The sequence below is a fragment of the Agelaius phoeniceus genome, chromosome 19, assembly GCF_051311805.1.
Source record: "Agelaius phoeniceus isolate bAgePho1 chromosome 19, bAgePho1.hap1, whole genome shotgun sequence".
NCBI classification, from domain to species: Eukaryota; Metazoa; Chordata; class Aves; order Passeriformes; family Icteridae; genus Agelaius; species Agelaius phoeniceus.
Genome location: NC_135283.1, coordinates 10,220,373 through 10,241,653, shown reverse-complemented (window position 1 = coordinate 10,241,653; position 21,281 = coordinate 10,220,373). Strand labels below are relative to the sequence as shown.

General features: G+C 45.7%; 1 protein-coding gene and 1 long non-coding RNA gene across 2 annotated transcripts in view; both read left to right on the top strand.

Moving 5' to 3' along the window:
- The window catches only part of CACNG4 (calcium voltage-gated channel auxiliary subunit gamma 4), a 46,193-nt gene that overhangs the window by 5,490 nt on the left and 19,422 nt on the right, over positions 1–21,281 (top strand). The gene's annotated exons all lie outside the window — the stretch shown is intronic.
- LOC143695522 (uncharacterized) lies at positions 7,866–10,719 on the top strand. The gene is made up of 3 exons (XR_013184801.1): positions 7,866–9,009; positions 9,118–9,191; positions 10,637–10,719. It is a non-coding gene; the product is annotated as an uncharacterized LOC143695522 (long non-coding RNA).

Below are 21,281 nucleotides of genomic sequence, written 5' to 3'. Positions count from 1 at the left end.
GTGTCTCCTCAATGCACTTCTTTGAACATTTATACAGAGGCTCTCAAATGATCTTATTGATGTCACAAAACATCCATTCTTCCCTGCCCTATGAAACAAGGATCTGAAGCTAATTGACTGAATATATGTCACTTTAATGAATTAATTTGCTTTCTTGAACTTGATCTTCTCCATAGCCAGTAGGGAGCTATCAGGCTACACGAAGGTTTTGGTTTTTCCTCCGTGGCTCTCAGCATGTCAGATATCCCAGTGCAAAACTTAGATCCCAAAGACTCTGTGTGCATTAGTGATGCTCCCCCAAGGCTGCAAACCAATGAAAGCACATTTATAATCCAGCTCTAAAGCTCTTTTCTGCTGTGCAGGATGCAGTGTGGAGGATATTAAATCTCACCTGGGTTCCAGGATTGTTCTGGGGAGGTTTCAGAAATGTTTTGTGAAGAGTCAAGGAGGCGTTGGGTTGTACAAACAGGATCCTCGTGGCTGTGTTGTGCTGCAGTTACTGTTTTATTCTGTATATAGTTACACTGCATGTTCTGAGGACTTGACAGATGGCATTTGTGGTAGGATCTGTCAGAACCATAGTAACTCATTTTGGGGTTTGTGGGGACCTTTGCAATGATGTAATGCAGTCTTTGGGCTTTGTCCAGCAGCTGTTACCTTTATGGGCTTTTATTGCTCTTTTTAGATACTTCCAGGGCTTGCCCTTCCTTCTGAAAGCTCTATTGACCCTCACCAGTGTAAACTGGTAAAACAAGTCAATACCAAAACGTATTTTTTTGCTCCTATGAAATTTCAGCACAGTGATTATTCCTCCAGTACACCCTGTCCCATTTTCTGGGTCACACAGTGTCACCTCTGCTCGGGCTGTGCTGTCCCACCTGTAGCTTCAGTCAGTCTTGCCAGGTACAAAACACCTCATAAAAAACTCAGGGGAAGGGGAGTGTACCTGATGTCTCCATCCTGTAGTCTTGTGTATTTTTGCAGCAACAGAGCAAAAAGAGAACAAATATTAGGAAGAGAAGCGAGTGCTTTTATCTCATCTCTAATTCCTTTGAGGAGGTAGGAGTACTTAGATACTGAGTGTAATCTGAAGTCTGTTATTAACACCTCTCAGCTCCCAGATATTTAGTTGGTGTCTCTGTGGTTTATGTGCTAAAGAGCAGCAATTTCTGCAGAATTTCTGTATCCCCAAACTGAAAATGGAGAGGAAGGAGGAGGAGGATGATGATAATGGGCTTGTGACTCTGGGCTTTGGTAGATTTCCTGCTTGATCTGGGGCCAGTTGCTTTATCTTCCTGCCCCTGACTAGGAGGGATAACTGTGCTTCCTTTCCACCCACTTCCCTCTCATTCTAATAATAAAATGGAAAGGAAGATGTGGAGAAACTGGGACACGGCGAGAGGGCTGCCCAGCTCAGGAACACGGCTTGCACTGGGCTTGAAGTGTTCTGCTCGCAATTTATGTTTTATACATGCAATATTTGGTGTTTAGGCATGTCTTCCTTGAGGGACAGGATTCAGTCTGATTCTCCTCCTACATAAAGTTAACTGCTTTCTAGGAAGGCAGTGGAGTTATGCCAATATGAAGCCAATATAAGAGAAGGGATCTCAGATTTGTCCCTTCAATTGGACCTTTTCCTGCTGGTCCTTCTTTTCTGAGCCAAAACTCATCTCAAGAAATAAATCAAACTATCAAACTGAAAAACTGGTCCTGCTTCCAAACATTACTTGGTGCTTATCTTTGTTTTAGATTTCTGTTTACTGGTATTTATTATGTCTCAGACTTATGGTTCAGCATCCAAATTCTTCCCACCAGATGGCAAGGGAGGATGTACAGGAGTAGTAAAATAAACAGGATAAATGCACAACTGCCCATATGTCTGAGAGGCTGATACACATTTATGACTTCAGAACAAAAGGGTGTTTGCAGCAGACAGCACCAGTGCTGGGCAGGACTTCATGGTTTTTTCTGCCTTGTTCTGAAGCCTCTCACTTTTCCAGTGGGTTTTGATCAGTTAAATTGCAAGATATTTTGTCCGCCCTCTTCTACTCCCAGACAGTTCTTTCCCTTAGTTATTTGTGTCCACTCCCAAAGTACATCAGCTCATTTTATCTTCAACATTTTAACACAGAAGGTGGCTCTGTCCTGGGCTTCAGCTCATATTTTTTCTTTCAGTGTGGTTGTGACTCTTTTGAGGGGCACACAGAGGTGCTGGGGACCACAGCAACATTTGAGGCTTTCTCTATATTGAGATTTATCATAATATTAATGACAAGCAGCCTCTCTACTATCTCAAAATAGCAAGCCTCCGGGCAAGCTGCCTGCAGGATGGATAGCCCAGCCTAGACAGACTTTGCTAGATTTCCCTTCAGATCTGGGGGCATTTTTGCCAGTTGTTGCATGCTGGGAGTCAAATGCAGTGGAAGCATTGGAGCAGTTCTTGATTTGGCCTGGCAGATAGTCCAGCCCCTCTTTCCCCTCCTTCCCATGGCATCCTGTCATCTCAACATCTTTGTTCTCTTCCTCTGTTTTCCTCCCCTTGCCAAAATGTTGTAACCTTCCTTCTGCTGAAGCAATACCTTTGAAATTAGCTCTTTGATGACAGTGCATGAGTGCTTCTCTAGAAAATAAGTAGATACTGCCCTAGGTAGAAAATTAAGATTTTTTAATTTATCTTCTTAACTCTTGACCATCTCTGTGCCATCCTGTCAATGAAAAATCTGTAATCACTTACTTGTCCAAAGGTATAGTCTGGGTTCTCTTTTTCTCTACCTGTTTTACTTATTTCCCAGGGTTTATCCAGGCTCCTGCCTACTTAACAAATAACCCTGTAAATTCTTCTTCAATAGAATTGAGTCATTTCTTGTCAAATGTAATCCATGAAGGAATGATAGATTATAAACACACAGTCATGGTATGAAGAGAGGGGTGAAGGGAGAGCACGTTATGGAATTACAGTATTTCCTGTACCAATTGCCAAGCCCTGATACAAATTAACCTCTTTTATTGTTCTTTTTCAAGCATTCCGCCTTTTAATTGCTGTTTTGGAATTGTGCCACTTAGTTGTGCCCTTTGAATGTTTCTCACTTAGCCAGTCCTGTTAGCTTGATAATGCCAAATGTTTCTGAGATATTCAGAAGCACTGAACATCCCCTGCTTGAGTGGGAGAGGGACCCAGCTCAGGCAGGAATTAGCACCCTTGTTTAGCTGCCAGGTTTTTTTTTTTTCAGATTAAGTTAATAACCATTTTTAAGTCACTGCCAATTCTCTACTGGGGTTTCAGATCAGTTGTCTCCCATTTATACTTTTTAAATGATGCAGTTTTGTGTGGAATATGGATGACTGGATGTTTTCTCCTGTCCAAATATATAGCATTCAATAACACTGGGGTTGTTATTGTCTTCCTTGCATCCCAGAGGCACAGTTTATCTCTTGGTGCTGCAAGGCATTAAAAAGGAACCATGGCATGTCGCAATTATGACTTGAAATAGGATCTTGCCAGAGGAACATTGCCTAAATGTAATCAAATCTAAACTGTAACTTATAGCAAATACCTATCAGGGCTGTGCACACCTATCTCACAGCTCACTGGCTATCAGTGATAGCTGATAGCAAGGCATTGGATGATTGTGTTGGGAGAATTGTCGGGCTGTTGGGGTTTTTTAGAGCTCAGCCCCCAGCATTCAGCTGCCTGCAAGCAAATGAAATAATGAACTCTCAATGCTGGAAGACCGTGTGACTATTTAGGCTGAGCTTTCAAAGGTACCCAGATATGAAAGTTTGTGATACTCCTCCGTGCATGACTCACTAATGGCAGTAGTGGGCTTTAATCATCTTTGTCCAGTGGATATTCTAAATTCAAGTAAGCCACAGCAACGCTCCTTTACATAATGCATATATTTTAATGCAAAATTCGCCAGACTTGGTTTCTTTGTGTGTTGGATTGGTTTTAGCCAGATGATGAAACAGCAAGTTGCATTGTCACATCACATTTTCATCCACGGGGATTGTGAACAGGGTTGAATCCCTCAAATTCACTGAACAGAGCCCTGTTACTGGAGCCAGTGAAGCCAATAGCCCAAAATGGATTGTTAAACTCCAGATATGGCTCTGCTGAGTGTGGAAAGGTGATTTGCAGGCAGCTGTGAACTCCCAAAACTTCAGGAATTTCATTTCCACTGCAGAGGGAGAGCCCCAGACTCTGCTTCCTCCCAGATTTAACATCCCCTGTTCCCATTTGCCACCTGATGTACACCTGACTGAAGGCAGGTTATTCTGTACAGATGGAGCTCAGGGCTATTTCAACTGGGTTTTATTAGGGGAGCTGTTGGAAAATGTCAGCATCAAGCAGAGCTTTCCTAAACACGATAAAACATCAATTATTAAATCTGGGAGCTCAGTAACAGTTGGGAAATGTTTCTTACAACCGAGTTGCTAACCCAAACCAGTTGGGTCCTTACCCTCATCCTTCTGCCAGCCAGCAGGGGCTCAGTTATTTGCCATGACAGGGATTTGGGGGTCACCAGAGTGCTCTTTGCAGACAGACTGACCCCTTCCAGATGGAGCAGTAGGACACAGCCAGCCCCAGTCCAAGAGCCCCTCTGCATACACTGAACCCAAGCCAATGAACGTAGCAAGGGGCTGAGTTTCTTGGCTCGTGCTTGGAGCTGCTTGGATGTTCCCACCCTGTGTTTGGATCAGAGCTGGTCCACATCCCCCAGCTCTGCCCACTGTGAAAACACATTTCTGTCTGTCAATAAAAGATGCTCCAAGACAGGGAGCAGACTCTCCAAAGGGTGAGGCTTCCGACCTCTATCCAAGCTTGCATTGCACTGAGAGTCAGCCAAATTTCATTTTTTTAACTTACTTGGGTTTTTCAAAAGATATTTATCCAAGACTATGCCAATACCTGCTGACTGTGAGGTTAAACACCCTGTGGTTTGCTCCAGAGGATGGGAAGCTTTTCTCCTTTGCTCTGCATGTTTTGCTGTGCTCTTGTCCTTGCCTTTAGCACTGACAAACGCAGACGGTTCCGAGGTGCTTTGGGATCCTTAAAGATGCAGGACCTGAAATAAACCATGTAGCATTTAGGAATGATGTTCACAGCACCACTTCTAATTACAGCCCTTCGAACAATTCATTTGCAGTGTCCCGCTATGGTCGTGCTTATTAAAACAGAATCCTCTTTAGTTTGGTAGCAAATTAAGAGGGGAAAAACACAGCTATCCTGTTCCATCCATGCCTTTGAAAGAGGTTTACCTTCATAATTTGCTTTCTAGGGATATTTCCCTTGTTTTCACTTGTGTTCCTGCTCTGAGTTTTTAATGACTTACTTGGTGTCTCTTGGTAGCCATTTCCCAGTGACCTTTTTGCTCATTTTATTTTAATTTCTGTGTATAAATGGTAGCGTTCTAGCTGGAGACATTCTTTGGGCACAGCACAAAAACCCTATAGGGAAGGAAAAACAGGCCAGAAATTTTCCACCTGAATTTTAAGCATTAACCCTGGGCTTTGGCCACACAAAGAGCCAGCACGCTCAGCTCACACGCCAGAGCTGGACCCTGCTCCAGGATCAGGGCCAGACCTGGGCAGCAGGACCTCAGCAGCAGCATCTCCAGGCATCAGCACTGGATGCAGCTACTCCCACAGGTTATCCCATTTTCTGGCATGACTGCTGTGCCCCGGGAGGGCCGGGCAAGTGCTTGCAGCTGGCCAGAATATGGGTACACAGCTCCTAATGCTGATTTTATAGCGTTAATGTGCACCTGTTTTGGTGGCCAACTGGCACTGTGCTCAGCCTAAAATGTCTGTGTAAGCTCTGTATTAAAAGAGGCATCAGAATTAGCGTGTATCAAACATGTCATTAGACACGTGCCTGAAAGACATAATGCAGGATAATGAATATGATCACAAGAATAAATTAATAACCGAAAATATTTTTTATACGTGTGCACACTTTAAACAGGGTAGGAACTAAGTGACACTTGTGTCACCAGTTTATAATTAAAATGCAGTGCTTGAATGGAAATGTAAGCTTCAATTAGCCAGCACGACCCTGCTTCCGGCTTTACTTCCCACTGAAAAGCAACGATAACAAGCTCACATTTATTATCAGAGTTTTTCCTGGAGCTGTGCACTGAAACATGCTCACATCTGAGCCCTTTCACTGAAGACATTTTTTCGCTTCAGCAGTTTGGCATGCCATACAAAGGCTCTCTGATTTTTAGTGATGTTCACCTCCTCTTACATAAAAATGTTTTCTGTGCATATTATTTGGTTTTAGTTAAAGTCCAGGTGCACGGGTTACTGAAGAACCAAAGGGATGGCTCATCACAGAGCACAATGGGTAATTATTGCTGGGCTTCACTGTATTGCACAGACAAATCCTTTCTTGGAGCTCAGCATTGTGGCTGTGAGAAAGAAAATACCTATGATGCAGCCCATAGTCCTACAAGGGTAAGAATAGATCCTGTGGGAGAAGCTTTGCCCATTTCATTTTTAACTCTCTCGAGGGACAGAGCTTCACAGTTTTGTTTAGAGACACTATTTTGCATTTTAATTTCACCAGTGGGAAGTTAATACATATATAAATTATGAGGTCTCATGTGTTCCCATTTCATCCCAAGAGGATGTTAGGCTTTTTGTAAAATGGCTAAATAATTCTCTGGGTTCTGGCCCCCATTAAAACCAAGATTTATCTTGATTTATGATCCAAATTTTGCTGCTGCCTTGCCTGAGGATTGAGCTTAATTTCTGCAAGAGAGGGCAGAGTCCTTGGCTATGCAGGCAGGAAGAAAACTCATTTGTCTCCTGCCCAACCCCACCCTTTGGGTACCTGGCTCAGTACTCCATGTGGGGGACAGAGCCATCCACAGGAGATCCAGATCCTTGAGGTGCTTTTTGGGAGATCCTGATATAGGAACCTTTTAGTCTAGGACTTGCTCAGCCTTGTGTCCATGCAGGAGGTACTTTTTGGGCATTTTAACAAGGCTGCAGGAACCTGGGTCCCAAATAACAAGGACAGGGAATGGCCACCTCAGCCAGGGCTTAGGAGAGCTGGTGAAAAGCACACAAACCCCAACAGCCCCAAAATGTCAGGACTGAGCAGCTGAGCCTCAGAAAGTGTATTTAAGGAATATGTCCTCTCTGACAGAGATGGACCAAATGTCCACACAAATATCTTTTGCAATGCCCCCTCCAATATTTTAAGCAATTTCTACAGGCAGAATTCTTGTGATGTAGGAGAGGATGTCAAGCCAGGATATCTCAACTCAGAATAGATGTGTGCTCTTAGCTTTGGGTCAGGCAGTGACGTGTGGTGGAGTTAGAGCCTCCAGGAACTCTTCAAGTTGTAAAACCTACAAAGCTCCTGGTTTTTCACTGGTGCTGTTCACATGGGACAGAGTGACCTCTCCAGAAAGCCCTTCCAACAGCAGCCGCAGTCTCTCTCAATAGCATTTAATAACTACCCATGGAGAAAATTACACTCTATTTAAAAGGCCAGAAAAATCATCTTCAGTTTAACTCTGCTGACTTTGGTAGAATTACAGCAGAAAAGAGTTCTCTCTGATTTCCTTTCCCATACTAATGTTCAGTAGCTGGGCATAAAAAGCTTTTCCAAGGCAGATTAAACAAGTCCAAATGGTGAAATATTCTTTTAATTTTCTTTCACACACGTTATTTTAGGTGTAGCTTGGAACTCTGCCCTTACGAGAGGCATCCCTTTAAATATTTATACAGCATCAATATGTAGCCACCTTCATACGTTTTTAATGATATGTTCCTTTCTAAATTAACCATTAGGTAACCCCGTCCTGTGGTGTTCTGTATTTTGCACTGCATTTACCCTGCCCCTGGATTTTTATTTTTTATTTCTCCGTGGAACAATGAAGATGTCAAGGCAGTGCAGATTCCAGGGGCACCGTGGAAATGAAATTCTTGGAGCACCACTGCTGTTGCCATGTGGACACTGACTCAATAGCAACTCTGTGCTGCCCTGCAAGCCAAGGGGATGCAGCCCCAGCCCCACTGCTGGGCCCTGGCAGTTCAGTGCCAGAACAATTCCTCGCTCCTGGAAATGTAACTTCCAGGATCAGGGGAAAAAAATATTGAAGCAAACCCAAGCAAAGGAGGGACAGGAAGAGATACCTCCATTTTGAGGTTCTCCTTGAGAACCAGTAGGTTTCTGGACCTTCCAGGGTTTTTTCTTTTTTATTTTTTCTTCTTAGTTGTGTTATTAAGATGCTACAACATGCCAAGGTGAACAGGACCAACACCACCAACTGAGTCAAAGACTTTTTCTCATGATCTCTTTGCTCAGCCCCTATCCAGCCTAAAAACCCACAGATGAGTAAAAGTGTTGGTACAAGCCATGGGTTTTCATAACTCTGGGAGTTTTGAGTCCTCTTTAATTATACCACATTATCATAGCAAAGCACTTTCTGCAAAAGCTGCTCATGGCTTGTTTCCCCTCCCTCCCGAGGGGACCACAGGAGATGGCTGCACCACGAGATTACTGCTGCAGAACCAAACCCTTAGCAAAGCCTCAGCAGACAGACAGAAACTCAGCACACCTCTCTCAGCTTTGGAACAGAGATTATTCATTCCCCTGACCAAAAATAAGGGGACATCAGAGTTTATCCCATGCCCTGTTACACTGAAAAATATTCCCACATGCTTCTTCACAAAGAAGAGTAGAGCTGAAATCCACCCTCTCCTCCTCTGAAGGGGCCTTGCCCTGCACTTGTTTTGCAAGTAAGAGCTTCAGTTAAGTCAGCAGAGATTTTGTCTGAGGATAATGGGCTGAAGGAAGCACTGAAATGCAATTTCCCTGAGTTGCAGGGTACTGAAGGCAGAGACTGAGTCACCAGCAGAGCCCTCCCAGCCGGAGCGGCTCTGCGGACGCGGCTCGGTCCCAGGCACGATGGCACCATCTCCTCCACTGCAGACAAGGCACCTGCAAAAGGCACAGGGGTGCTTTTCTGTCCTTCCTCCAGTGAAGCAAATCTGGTAGGGTTTGGCTGCAGCAGTGCCTTGGTTTTTGGGTTTTTAAATGTACTGGTTAAGGGACATTGTTTGCTCCAAACAAAAGCTGCCTGGGCTTGGCATTCCTGACAGGAGCCTGAGGAAAAGAAGCCAAGGCAGCAGCTGAAATCCAACAAACTGCTCCCTTCCACCACGGGAGAGTCAAGGTATGGCCAAGCTGAACTTGTGCTGTTATTTGAGGCTTTTCTTGGGGCTGCAGAGGCAAATTTTTGGTGTGTGTTTGCTGCAAATATGTTTAAATTCTCTCTGTTTTGGAGGCAAGTAGTCAATGCATCTGAAGTGCATACTTGACATATGTTTCTTTTCACATGCTGTCCTCCATTCATTTCATGCAGCAGATGCTCAGTTTACCACTTTAAATGTATTCTTATTTACTAGAAATTATTTTAGAAAATAGCTGTTTGGAACTAAACATTTCCAGCCCTTCTTTTGGGTGCAGGATGCTCCTTTTTGCAGCTGTCCTGGGTGGCTGCATGCAGATGTTGACAGGTTAATTTGCATTTGAAGAGCTGGGTGCAGTGAGCTAAGCAAGGGTTTTTCTTCCCTGCCTCTGAAGGCAGTCACTTCACACTCCTTGCCAAATTTAGCCCCGATGCTACTCTTCTTAATTAACTAGAGCAACATCCAAGCTGAGTTTGGCCCATTGTTAGCCAGCCATTTATTACAGGGTTGAATTAAACCCCTTGGCCGTGTAGGAGAAAGGCTGTTATTCTGAAAATTGATTGTACTAAAGTGAAACACAAGGACAGCCCTAATTCACAGCAAGGTGGTAGGTACAAGCTGGTTTATCTGATTTCCTCTACCCTGTCACCAGAAAATGCAAGTCCAACCTGGTTTTCCTGCCTGCTGCACACTGCTGAGGTCAGAAATGGTTTAGTAAAAAAGGAGTCCTGATGTTAAGAAGAATGTGCAGCTCTCACTGCTCAATCCCCCTTCCCAGAGAGAATTCTTTTTCTTCTCATTGTGGGTTTCTTTTTTCCCTTTAGAATAAGTTCATATCAAGACTGTGAGCACAAAGACCCAGATTTAGACTTCAGTCCCTTCCATTGCTATAGGAAAAGGCAGAAGTCCTGATGCACAGCCCTGCTGTCAGCCTCTAGGAGCTGTTGCTGCTGCTCTTTCATGTGCCTGATCCATCCACACTGGCTCAAAGCAGAGACCAAAAGCTCCCATGCTGCAGCAGGGAGAAGAGCTGGCATTCAAAGAGTTGGAGCCCTGTCACCACCCAGGCCCCCTTTGCTTCCTCTTTGGTTTCTTTTCTTCCCTTTAGATGTTACAGAAGAGCCAAGGAAAGCTACATCCTGTGGGTATTAGAGCACTGAGCTGGACCTTCAGAGACATGGGAAGACATGATTAATGTTTTTCTGGCGTTTTTTTTACCTTCTTTTCACCACACTTCTGTTCTCCCCTGCCTTGTCCCTGCCATGATCTGCCATGGGCAGATTCTGGTGTCACTTCTTCCCCCCAAAATCTGGATTTCAGCTCAGTTTGCTGTGCATCCCCCTGGCCAAAGGGATCATGGGGACAAAGTCACCCATCTGAGGGACAAAGTTACCCTTCTGAATTTATCAGTTTTGATGTTTATTTGCAGGGATTAAATGAACACTCGTAACATGTTGGATTCAGCCTGCATCCCTGGCAAAATTCTTCCTGGTCACCCCAACTGTGCATGAGGGAGGTACTGGCACAGGGCACTGTCTCAGAGGGAAATGTTTGCTCCAGTCCATCATTTGCATCACACATGAAGCTTTTCTAGGAGATATCTTTGGGTTTTCTACGTAAGAACTCCAGGGGAGGGGCTGGGAATGGGGAATGTTGCTGTTAGACAGGAATGATTCAGGTACCCATGGCGACATGAGATCACTCTGCATTGTCACCAGCACAAGGAGATTACCTTATACAAGAATAACTAAGAATAGAATTTTTGACCTTCTGTCTTGCCTTATCTGTAAACATTAGATCTGCAGAGCAGTGCAGCCCTGCTTGTCAACAAGGAGAAATAAAAGAAAAATAAAACTAATTTAAAACCCCACTGTGGCAGTGAAATAAATCCATATATTTATCATTTCAAAGGTTCCCATCACTCCTGCCTCTTTTCCTGCAAACTTTAAATGATTACATATTTTTTTATGTGTTATATTTACTCTCCTAAGGATAGAACACACTTTACAGAACCCTCATATGGATAAAAAAGCATTTTCCTTTTGCACTGTTGCTTATAGTTAACACACACAAACCTGCACCTTGAGCTTTCCAAAACCTGGTTCATACCATATATAAATTAATGGCAGAGGCAGAAATTTATTTTTAAGTCCTTAAAAGTTGAATGTTTATGACTCAAACTTTCCTTTTAAGGACTATCATGGATCTCAGTGATTGGTGCAAGACTTCATCTGGTCCAGTAAAAGGGGCAGATTCTTCACAGCACTTGCACCTGCCCCTGCTCCTGCCAGCACTAAAATTGGAGTTATTTGAATGAAAAAAAATCCTTAAAGGGAAGAAATGTAGGATGAGGTTCTAAGTTTACCCTAACAGCTGGAAAGAACCTTGTAAAATGAAATTCAGCATCTGCTTCTGTAGATGTCTCAGGTTTAAAGTTTCTGAGGCAGAGGGTGATTTTTAAGCAGAATCTTAACTTGCACATACATGAATTATTACTAGTGACTGGCTCAAAAATAGCAATTTGAGCCTGTGCAATGTGTTCACACCGGGCTGGAGCATGGCCAGGCCTGGGGACACAGAACTTTCTGCACACACCTGGATCAGGTACCCCACCTTGTGCCCCTGTGGGCTGGGAACATGCTCTGAGTGTCCCTTGTCCCTTCCTGGGCATGGCTCCTCAGGGAGCAGCCAGAGTTTGGGGTGCAGACATCTTGCTGAGCTCTGAGGCAGAGTTTGGAGTCATTGGAGGCCAAAGGCAAAGTGCTGTCCCCTGGGAGCAGGGGCTCATCAGGCTGTGTGACTCAGAGGTGCAGCTGTCACAGCCTCCCTGGCTCCTCCTGTGATGGCAACAGCTCAGACACCGTGCTGGGGCTGGGCTTCAAATCACCATCCAAGCCATGGAGATCAGGCTCCTCCTTTGCTTCATGGGGAAAAAGGATTTTGTCCTTCTCTGAGAAGAAATAGGAGGCTGTGGGAAAGGTGTGGGGAAAGCAGCTCCCAGATTCTCACTCATGAGAACACTGTTAGAAAAAACAAATTCAAGATAAAACACATTAAAGCACAAGGGGATGGTTCTATCCCTGCTGGAGCCCATGTGAACCCTGGGTTCACCCAGCATTTGCAGGTTAGCAGGACATGTCTGCTAGGATTGTGGGGAGCTGCTGCAGAAAAGCACTGATGTCTCTTGAGGGCACAGCCCTCCTGCTCCAGACCCTGCAGGAGTGGGTCTGCAGAGCAGTTTAGGTGATGCTGTGCCTAAAAAATCAAAGCTCAGCCTACAAACCAACCCCAGCACCCTGGATAACAAATGACACCTGTGACCATGTTCACAGGGGTCTGAGGATGAGGGAAGAGAGGAGGATCTGACTCCACATTTCAGAAGGCTTGATTTATTATTTTATGATATATATTATATTAAAACTATACTAAAAGAATAGAAGAAAGGATTTCATCAGAAGGCTGGCTAAGAATAGAAAAAGAAAGAATGATAACAAAAGCTTGTGTCTCTGACAGAGAGTCTGAGCCAGCTGGGCTGTGATTGGCCATTAGTTAGAAACAACCACATGAGACCAATCCCAGATGCACCTGTTGCATTCCACAGCAGCAGATAATCAATATTTACATTTTGTTCCTGAGGCCTCTCAGCTTCTCAGGAGGACAAATCCTAAGGAAAGGATTTTTCATAAATGTCTGTGACAGACACCAAAGAGCAGAGTCAGGAGCTGGACCCTCATGGTGAGCAGGCTGACATCAGACCTTCCCTGTCCAACCCACAGGGTGTTTTGGGGCCGTGCCCTTCCCCAGGGATGGACATCCCATCCCAGAGCCTGGAGTCAGCAGTGCAGGAGAGCCCTGCCCTGCCCTGGCAGCAGCACCAGAGCTCACTGATGCAGCAGATCCTCACTCCCCAGCTGGTATTTGCTGGCCATAACCTGGTGATTCCAGTCTGTAGAGCAGAAGTAATCCACAGTCACTGGGCAAACTTTGTCCAGAGCTTATTTGGGAGAGAAAGCCCTGCTGCATGCTGCTGGGTGCAGGAGAGCTGCTGGAGCTGGGTGATGCTTCATGACTGAGTATTTTTAGAGCCATCCTATAGTGCAGGATTTTTAACTTCCATTTCACAGCCCTTGAAGCCTGGCAAACTTTCATTAACATTTGATGCCTTGAAGTCATGCAAGGTCTGGGGGGAAAGGGAGGGGAAGGAGGGAAAAGGAGTACACCTTTTTGGAGCAAAGTTGCTGGGAAGCTTAGAAAAAGCCTCCAGTCCCTCCTTTTTGTACCAGGTGGTTTTAAAGGACCCCCAACCACTCAGGAAACAAAGCTGAAGTTCCAAATCCTGGCTGGGTGGAAGAGTTTTAATTAACATGTGAAACACCTGGAGTCTCTCAGACCCCTGGGGAGTTGAACCCCACCACCCTGAAAGGATCATGCCTCTCTTCTTTGCCCATTATCAGGCAACTTTGGTCATACAGGGCTGTTTGACCCATAAATCCCCAAATTATTTATAAGCCATCAGGCATCCATCCTCGAGCAGAGAACATGAGCCATGGAGAAGTCAAAGGATTTGCTCCCAGTTCCCTCACTGCCATTTCTGCTCAGCACAAAGTAAGGCTTTTTTTGCCCAAAGTTATAACCAATGAAAACAGTGCTTCCCTGGCTACAAGGCAGACTTTCAACTGGAAAATAAGTTAACAGAAACTCTATTTTTCCCCCCTCTAAATATTCCCACATGCACACACACACAGAGCATCTCTTCACGCACACAACTGAGATTTTTCATAGGCTGAGGGAGTAGGAAGAAGAGACGTATTTTTGTCTCCTTGGCAAAAATATATTGGCAGCATCTCAGTGAGTTGTAAAGATTGAGTAAGTACCAGAGCACGGCCCCGTGAAGCAGGTTTTGGAAAGCTGCCCCTTGGCTGCCTCTGCCTGTCTGCCAGGGCCTGGCAGGGACGCTGCCCTGGGGACACTCAGCCCCAGGGGCCCCAAACTGCCCAGCCAGGCTCCTGAGAGGAAGAGGAGGTTGCACTCGGTGGAAATGAGGAGCTGTCAGCTCTGCACCACGCCAGAGGCGGTGTCTGAATGGGAGAGGAGCTGGAAATGCCCCCTGGGCATGGCAGCGCTCCCTGAGCTGCTGCGTGGCTCCTGATGTGGCCCTGGCAGGAGGTGTCACCAAGGGTCACAGACTGGCCCTCCCCTGCTTTCTGAACTCAGGGGGAAATCAGGTCCCCAGTGTAGGAGCATCAGGGGGGACAGACATGGTCGGGACAGACGGACAGGAGAGATCTCTGCAGCCAGGGCTGGAACTTGGGGTTCATTGCAAAGGGCCAAGTGCAGGGCCCTGCTGGGAGCTGCCAGCACAGCTCAGAGCAGGCCCCAGAGAAGAGAGGGGCAGAGAGGATGAGAGGGTAAGGGAGTAAAAAAGGTAAGAGAGTAAAAGGGTAAGAGAGCAAAAGCATTAGAGAGCGAGGTTCCCATTACAATACAATAAATCTTATTCTGTGTTGAATATTCTAATTCTCACTAACCAATGTAGTACAAGATACAAATCCTATAGCATTTCCATACAGTCTATAAGAATCATTACATTACCACACTGTGTTATGTTTTAAACCCTAAAAACTCCTCTTTGGCCCCTTCTGCCAAGCTGTAGGGTCTGCTCTGACCCTTGGGCCTGTCTGCAAGCAGAGGGTGTTGTTCCATCAAAAGGGGATCACCTTCAGCTGGCCATGCCATTGTTTTCCAGTTGTTCAGTAACTGAGGGATCTCAAAGCTTGCTTTCATTTCAATCTTGCTTATAGTTTTTATATTCTCAAAATCTTTTGCCAGGCAATCATATTGATAAGGCTTTCCTGTTTCATCTTCCCCAACAGCCCAGGATGTTGTTATCCAAGGGCAGGGAAACACAAAGGGCTGAGGGGGAAGGAGTCAGTGGCACAACAGACACCACACCAGGCACGGGGCATCTGCCCTTTGCCCAGTCTTCCCAGCAAAAGGAAAATGTTTTGGTTTTCTCCTCTCAGCTCTAAACATTCCTGGCTTCTTCCAAGGCATCCCAGGACAGCAGAAGGCAGTGAGCATTTCTGGTTACAATGGCAGATGTGCCTGATGATGGTAAGGGCTGGGACTCTCACATGCATTATTTAAAGCAAATTCTGGGATTCTAAATTGGATTGCTCAAAGCTCCCATCACCACTGTCCTTCCCCAGTGCAGGTAGAGACATTTCATAGTAAAAACACAATCCTGAAATACTGAAAGTAAACTCAGAAATCTCGACCATAAAATATTTATGAGTCTGTGCTTTGGTGCATTGTAATTTTGCATGATATGTTTTGCTTTTCAAGACTGACTAGATTAAGGCTCTTCTGATTCATTAAACACATTTTCCCAAATGCTGTTTCTACAAATATTGTTGGGTCATTGTGTTTAGTTGCATTTATTAGCTGGTGTAACAAGGAACGTACGTCTCCCATAAACCTGAGAGGAACCCACTTAAATGTGTTGCTCTGAATCTCAGCAGAGAAGAAAACAGTTCTCATGAATAATTAAAGCTTAAAGAGGTCATGCTGGTTTTGCAGCCTCATTTTTATTTGTCACTGCTTAGTTTGCATTAGGAAATAGGAAGTTTCAGGTGCAGGTGCCAAATGGAATCTCTTCTCCATGTGTTCATTTAAACAGATCTATTTGGTAGCTGTCTCCATTTTTATGTATTAGGTCATTTGTTAGCTGTAATAATTTAAATCAGTCCTGGGAATTAGAAAGTTTAAGGCTTTTAATTTTCATCAGGCAGTGGCTGTGCATCCCTTTGCCTTTGGGCAGGAAGGAGCACTGGCTCCTCAGCTGGGCAGGGCTGGGGTGCAGGCAGACATGGGGTGCAGGCAGGGTGGGGACTCAGGAACACTGGGATTCAGCAGGGTGGGGATACAGACAGGGCTGGGATACAGGCAGGGCTGGGATTCAACAGGGCAGGGATTCAGCAGGGCTGGGATTCAGGCAGGGCTGGGATGCAGGCAGGGCTGGGATTCAGGCAGGGCTGGGATGCAGGCAGGGTTGGGATTCAGCAGGGCTGGGATTCAGGCAGGGCTGGGATACAGACAGGGCTGGGATACAGGTAGGGCAGGGATTCAGCAGGACTGGGATTCAGGCAGGGCTGGGATGCAGGCAGGGTTGGGAATCTGAAACACTGGGATGCAGGCAGGGCTGGGATTCAGGCAGGGCTGGGATTCAGGCAGGGCTGGGATTCAGCAGGACTGGGATTCAGAAACACTGGGATTCAGGCAGGGCTGGGATTTAGGTAGGGCTGGGATTCAGCAGGGCAGGGATTCAGGCAGGGCTGGGATTTAGCAGGGCTGGGATTCAGGCAGGGCAGGGATTCAGGCAGGGCTGGGATTCAGCAGGGCAGGGATTCAGAAACACTGGGATTTAGGTCAGGCTGGGATTCAGGCAGGGCTCTCAGGGAGGACCTGGCTCACCCTCTGGTCCCCATCTCCACAGGTCCCCCCAATCAGCCAAGCCCCTGCTCCTCTCCCAGGCCCCCCACTCACCTCCAGCCACCCCCTGCCCACCTCTCCCATCTCCTCCTCAGTTCTCTCTCCCTCCCACTTTCTCCCAAACTTCCTTTCCTCCTCCTCTGTGAACCACCTCCCATTCCTCCACATTCTGCCCCAAAGTGCTGCTTTGCTCTTTTTCTTCTCCTTTGCTCTTTTTTTCACATTGCTCTGCAGCACCTTTCAGGTTGCACACACTGCTGGGAATCAGGAATAACCAAGGCAGTAGTAACTCTAATTCAAGTTTAAATCCTACATGCTGCCTTTATATTCCCTTCCAGGATTTAACAATGGCAAAATATTTTTGTTCCTTTCATTTTTTCCCACTGGAAGCTGTTCAGTCTCTCCAGCAGCTCTGCTATTTGTTCCCAAGGTTAGACATCAGCCCTGGGTATTCAGCCTGCACAGCACTAATCTCTCCTGGTGGAGTGTCTCTCACACTGATATATCATGCAGATGATTACTGAGACCTTTGCCTTGCATTTCCCAAACCCAGCCATCAGCAGGGTTTGGCAGTTCCACCCCTTTCTCCCAACCTTTGGATTCCCTGTTGTCATGTGCCTTGCTTCTGTCCTGCATCACTGGCTGGGCATGATCAATCTCCAGAGGCTTGGCTTCTATGTATAACTCAACAAGCTGGCAGAGAGACCAGGAAGACTCATTGTGAGCTCCAAAATGAATGGAGATCCAGCTCAAGGTCACTGCATTCCAAAGACAGACACATTACAAGCATTCCTTTCAACTAGGATGATTTATGGACTCTTATTTCCCTATTGCTTCTTCAATATCCAACTATTTTTCTGAATGCCACCATCTGATGATGAATCTACGTGGATTAAGAGATGTGGAATCGTTACAAGATTCCAGGAGTGTCCAAATATCCTGCATATTCCAAATCAATTCACTAGCAAGGTCCTATATCACTACTTTCCAGTGTAAACCTCATGCTTTTTCATTAAAAAACCCCAACTTTACGATGTATGAGTGAACCAAAAGAAAGTTTGTAAAGAAAGTTCAGTTCTAGATGTCAGGTTAGAGACATTCCCTGCTATTGGAGCTGACAATAATTCATTTAATGCAGAGAGGTAATTATTTAGTGCCTTGCAAGCTTCTGCTACACCAAGAGATCTCACCATCAATAATCAGAACAACCAATTATCAATTCTCAGTATTGATTGCATCAATAATATTAACCATCTCCTTATTAATAAAATATCAATAGTATGAACCATTCATATTATGAATAATTTTTTCTACTGACTAGATCTGGAAGGATTTTCCATCAGAGAAGAAGACACCAGGTGCACCCTGTGCAAGTTACCCCAAACATCCCCAAGGATTTCCCAGGTCCTCGTTCTGGAGAGTTGTTTCTTAAATTTTAGACTGCTGCAAGCCTTCCCTGGTGTGAAATGAAAATGTTTCAGAAAATGGGGGAGAGAATGGCAGTTTAAGAGGGTCTAAAAGTAGAAATTAACAGTAAGGCAGCAGCTGGAGGTTGTATACATGTGGAAGTTGAAGTGGCAGAAAATAGAGGGGATTGAGCATCCCAATTGCACTGGGGGTGTTTCAGGTAGTTCAGGAAGCACCCCAGAGGTGACCACGACTGTGATTCAAATTACAAACTCAGTAGAGACTTTGAAGAGACATCAATGTCAATTTGCTTGAATTCCACCCCCAGGAAATACCAAGCCATGGGACAGGATGTGTAGGTGTGCTGTGATCCTAAAAGGTGAAGCCATCCAGCCCTGGTTGATCACGTTAATGAGGGAGAACTGATGACTTACCAAAGGAAGGGAAACCATATGGATAAAAACCAAACTACCCCTTAAGGGAAACTTGATTCCAATTGTGCAGATGCAGGAAAAAGGCATGGTTTGACATTGTGAAAATAAACATGATTTGTCATTTTGCAGCATATGAACTTCACCAGGCTGAACGAGGGCCTGTTCTCAGAACTGCACCCGATGCAGTTTGGCACTTCAGCCCTCTCACAGTCTGATGGACTGGCAGCAGCCTCCCTGCTGTACCACTGAATCTGTCTCAGGGTCAAGAGTACTGGGGGAAAGAGCAGATTTTGGTGCAAATCCTGGCTAGATTCAGGCCAGCACCATTCATTTCCCACACTGAGGTGTTGGGGCGGTGATGGTCCCTGCGGGGCCATTCACAATTGTGAAAAACAACTCAGTCTCTGATATATTGTGCCAAAAGCACTGCCAGTTACTAAAGTACCTCTTTAAATTAAGGTATTTGGAGCCAGAATGTAAGTAAGAGCTGGAAGCTCATCAGAGGATGACTCTCAGTTCAGAGCTCTGATGGATGAAGGCTCTCACCTAAGAAGCCAACACCAGCTCTTCAAGTGTTAGACTAATTTTAGCTAAGGTAGAAAAACCAGCTACAGAACTCTAATGGAGGTTTCTGTCCAAGCTCCAAATTCACTTGAAAAGGATGAGGAGGATTATATCAGCCCCAGAAACAGCCCCAGCAAAGTGGCAGCAAAGAAAAATATGGAAGTGAATGGTGAGACAAACTTCTGGGCTGCTGGATAAAGGACTGAGGCAGGAGATGCAGGACGAGCCGAGGTGTGAAGGCAGAACACAGCAAGTGTGGGCTGGGGTGGTGGAGAGAAAAGCAGACACAGAGAAGTGAGTTAGCAACCCCACGACAAACCAGGAATGTTGACAGTTTCTTGGGACTGAGCCAGGCATGAGAACGCTCACCGTGGCAGGGCTGACTTGTGTCTGACTTGAAAATGTTCCTCAAATCACCAGTGTTGAACACAAATGTTCCTCAAATCACCAGTGTTGAACACAAACGTTCCTCAAGCAGCATCACCAGTGTTGCCCCAAAACAAGCATGGCATACCCAGCCTGAGGGATTGCCCCTGTTTCCCTGTGCTGTTGATTTACAAAATGCAAACTGAACGTCAGGGCTGGAAGTTTGTCAGACTTTCTCTCCCTAGAAAACACAGTGACATTCCCTCAATAAGCTCTGCAAAAAGGAACAACAGAAGAGACTAAAACAGAAGCCCCTGAAATTTGCCCCACTTTGCCATCCAAGAAGCAGCAGGAGAGGATATGGTTGATAAGGAGAAAATTGCAAATTGTAGTCGGAAGACCCATCAGCAGGGCTTGTGGAATTACACAGCACACTCTGTTATCTGCTGCTTGGCCAAGGCAAGGCAGCTGGGAAGGGACAGGAGCACTGCTGAATAACCTCAGTCATTAATTCTGTGACCAAAATGCTGGTTTATGAGGCAAACATTTGAAGAAACTGGAAAGTGAGGAGCCTAAACCAAGAGGTAACATACAACTCTCCCCTACTCTGCCACTGCCCTGCGTTTCCCTGGTACCATTGGTATTCACTGTGGTAGCACAAGGACACTCAGTACTTTTGGCAGCAGTTTTGTAATGACTGAAGAGAATTCAAAGGACAGCAGCCAGACACTGTGATGTGTTTTATTAACTCCCAGATGTGCAGGTGAGGTGAATCTTTGGGAAATGAGTTTTGCTGCCACGAGTTTTCTAACATCGCTCAAGGTCTCAAAATCTTATAATGGAACAAAAGGCTGTCATAGAATATGAAAGGCATCTTAGGCAAAGCATCTTCTCTGAATCTGTTCCTTTCTTACACAGAAATACAAATGCACAACATCTCTGATGGTATTTGCCCAGCTGAAAACAGGAGGTCAGCTGCTGAGGCTGTGTGTTTTCCACATGAATTATAAGTGACTGAAACTCTGTAGGCGTTTCCTGGGATATCTTCTGGTGTAGGTGATCCAGAATCTAGAGATGCTTTTCCAGGCTGTATGAAACAGTGCTTGGTGCATCCTGGATTGCAGAATGTCAAACAAACCAAGAGTATTTTGCTCAGAGAGTAAAATTGTTCCCGTCAGAATTAGAAGTCACCCCCTAACAGCAGAGGTGCTTCATCCATGAAGTGTCCAAGGCCAGGTTGGATGGGGCCTGGAGCAGCCTGGGATAGTGGAAGGTTGCTGGGGCAAGATGAGCTTTAAGGTCCCTTCCAACCCAAACCATTCTGTCATTCCATGAGCAGCGGATTTTTTTACCTCCTAAGCAAAGTACCCCTTCTGCTATGGGACCAACTTCCTTGGGAAATAGCGAGCATCCCCTGGCATCTGGAGGAGATCAGCCAAGGCCACAGAGGACTCAGGAGAGTTCAAAAAGGGGTGGCTGTGCCATGAAGGTCGAGCTGCCCAAGCAGGAGCCTTTCCAGTCTGGAATTGGAGCTCAGAGCAGAGGGGTCCACACCAGGCATGAGCTCCAGTGCAGTCTGAGAGCTGCAAAAACAGCAATGCAAGGAACAGAGCAGCACAGCCTTCCTGCTGTGGGGCTGGGCTGGCAGAAGGGCTGTGGGCAGCCTCTCCTCCAACACACAGGGCTTTGTCCAGGAGAACCAGGGAGAGGCTGCAGGCAGCAAAAGGGAATCAGATCAAGCACTGCCACAGTGCAGGCAAGCTGGGGAAAGCAGATTAGGATATTCTAAATACTGGAGAGTGGGGTGTAAGA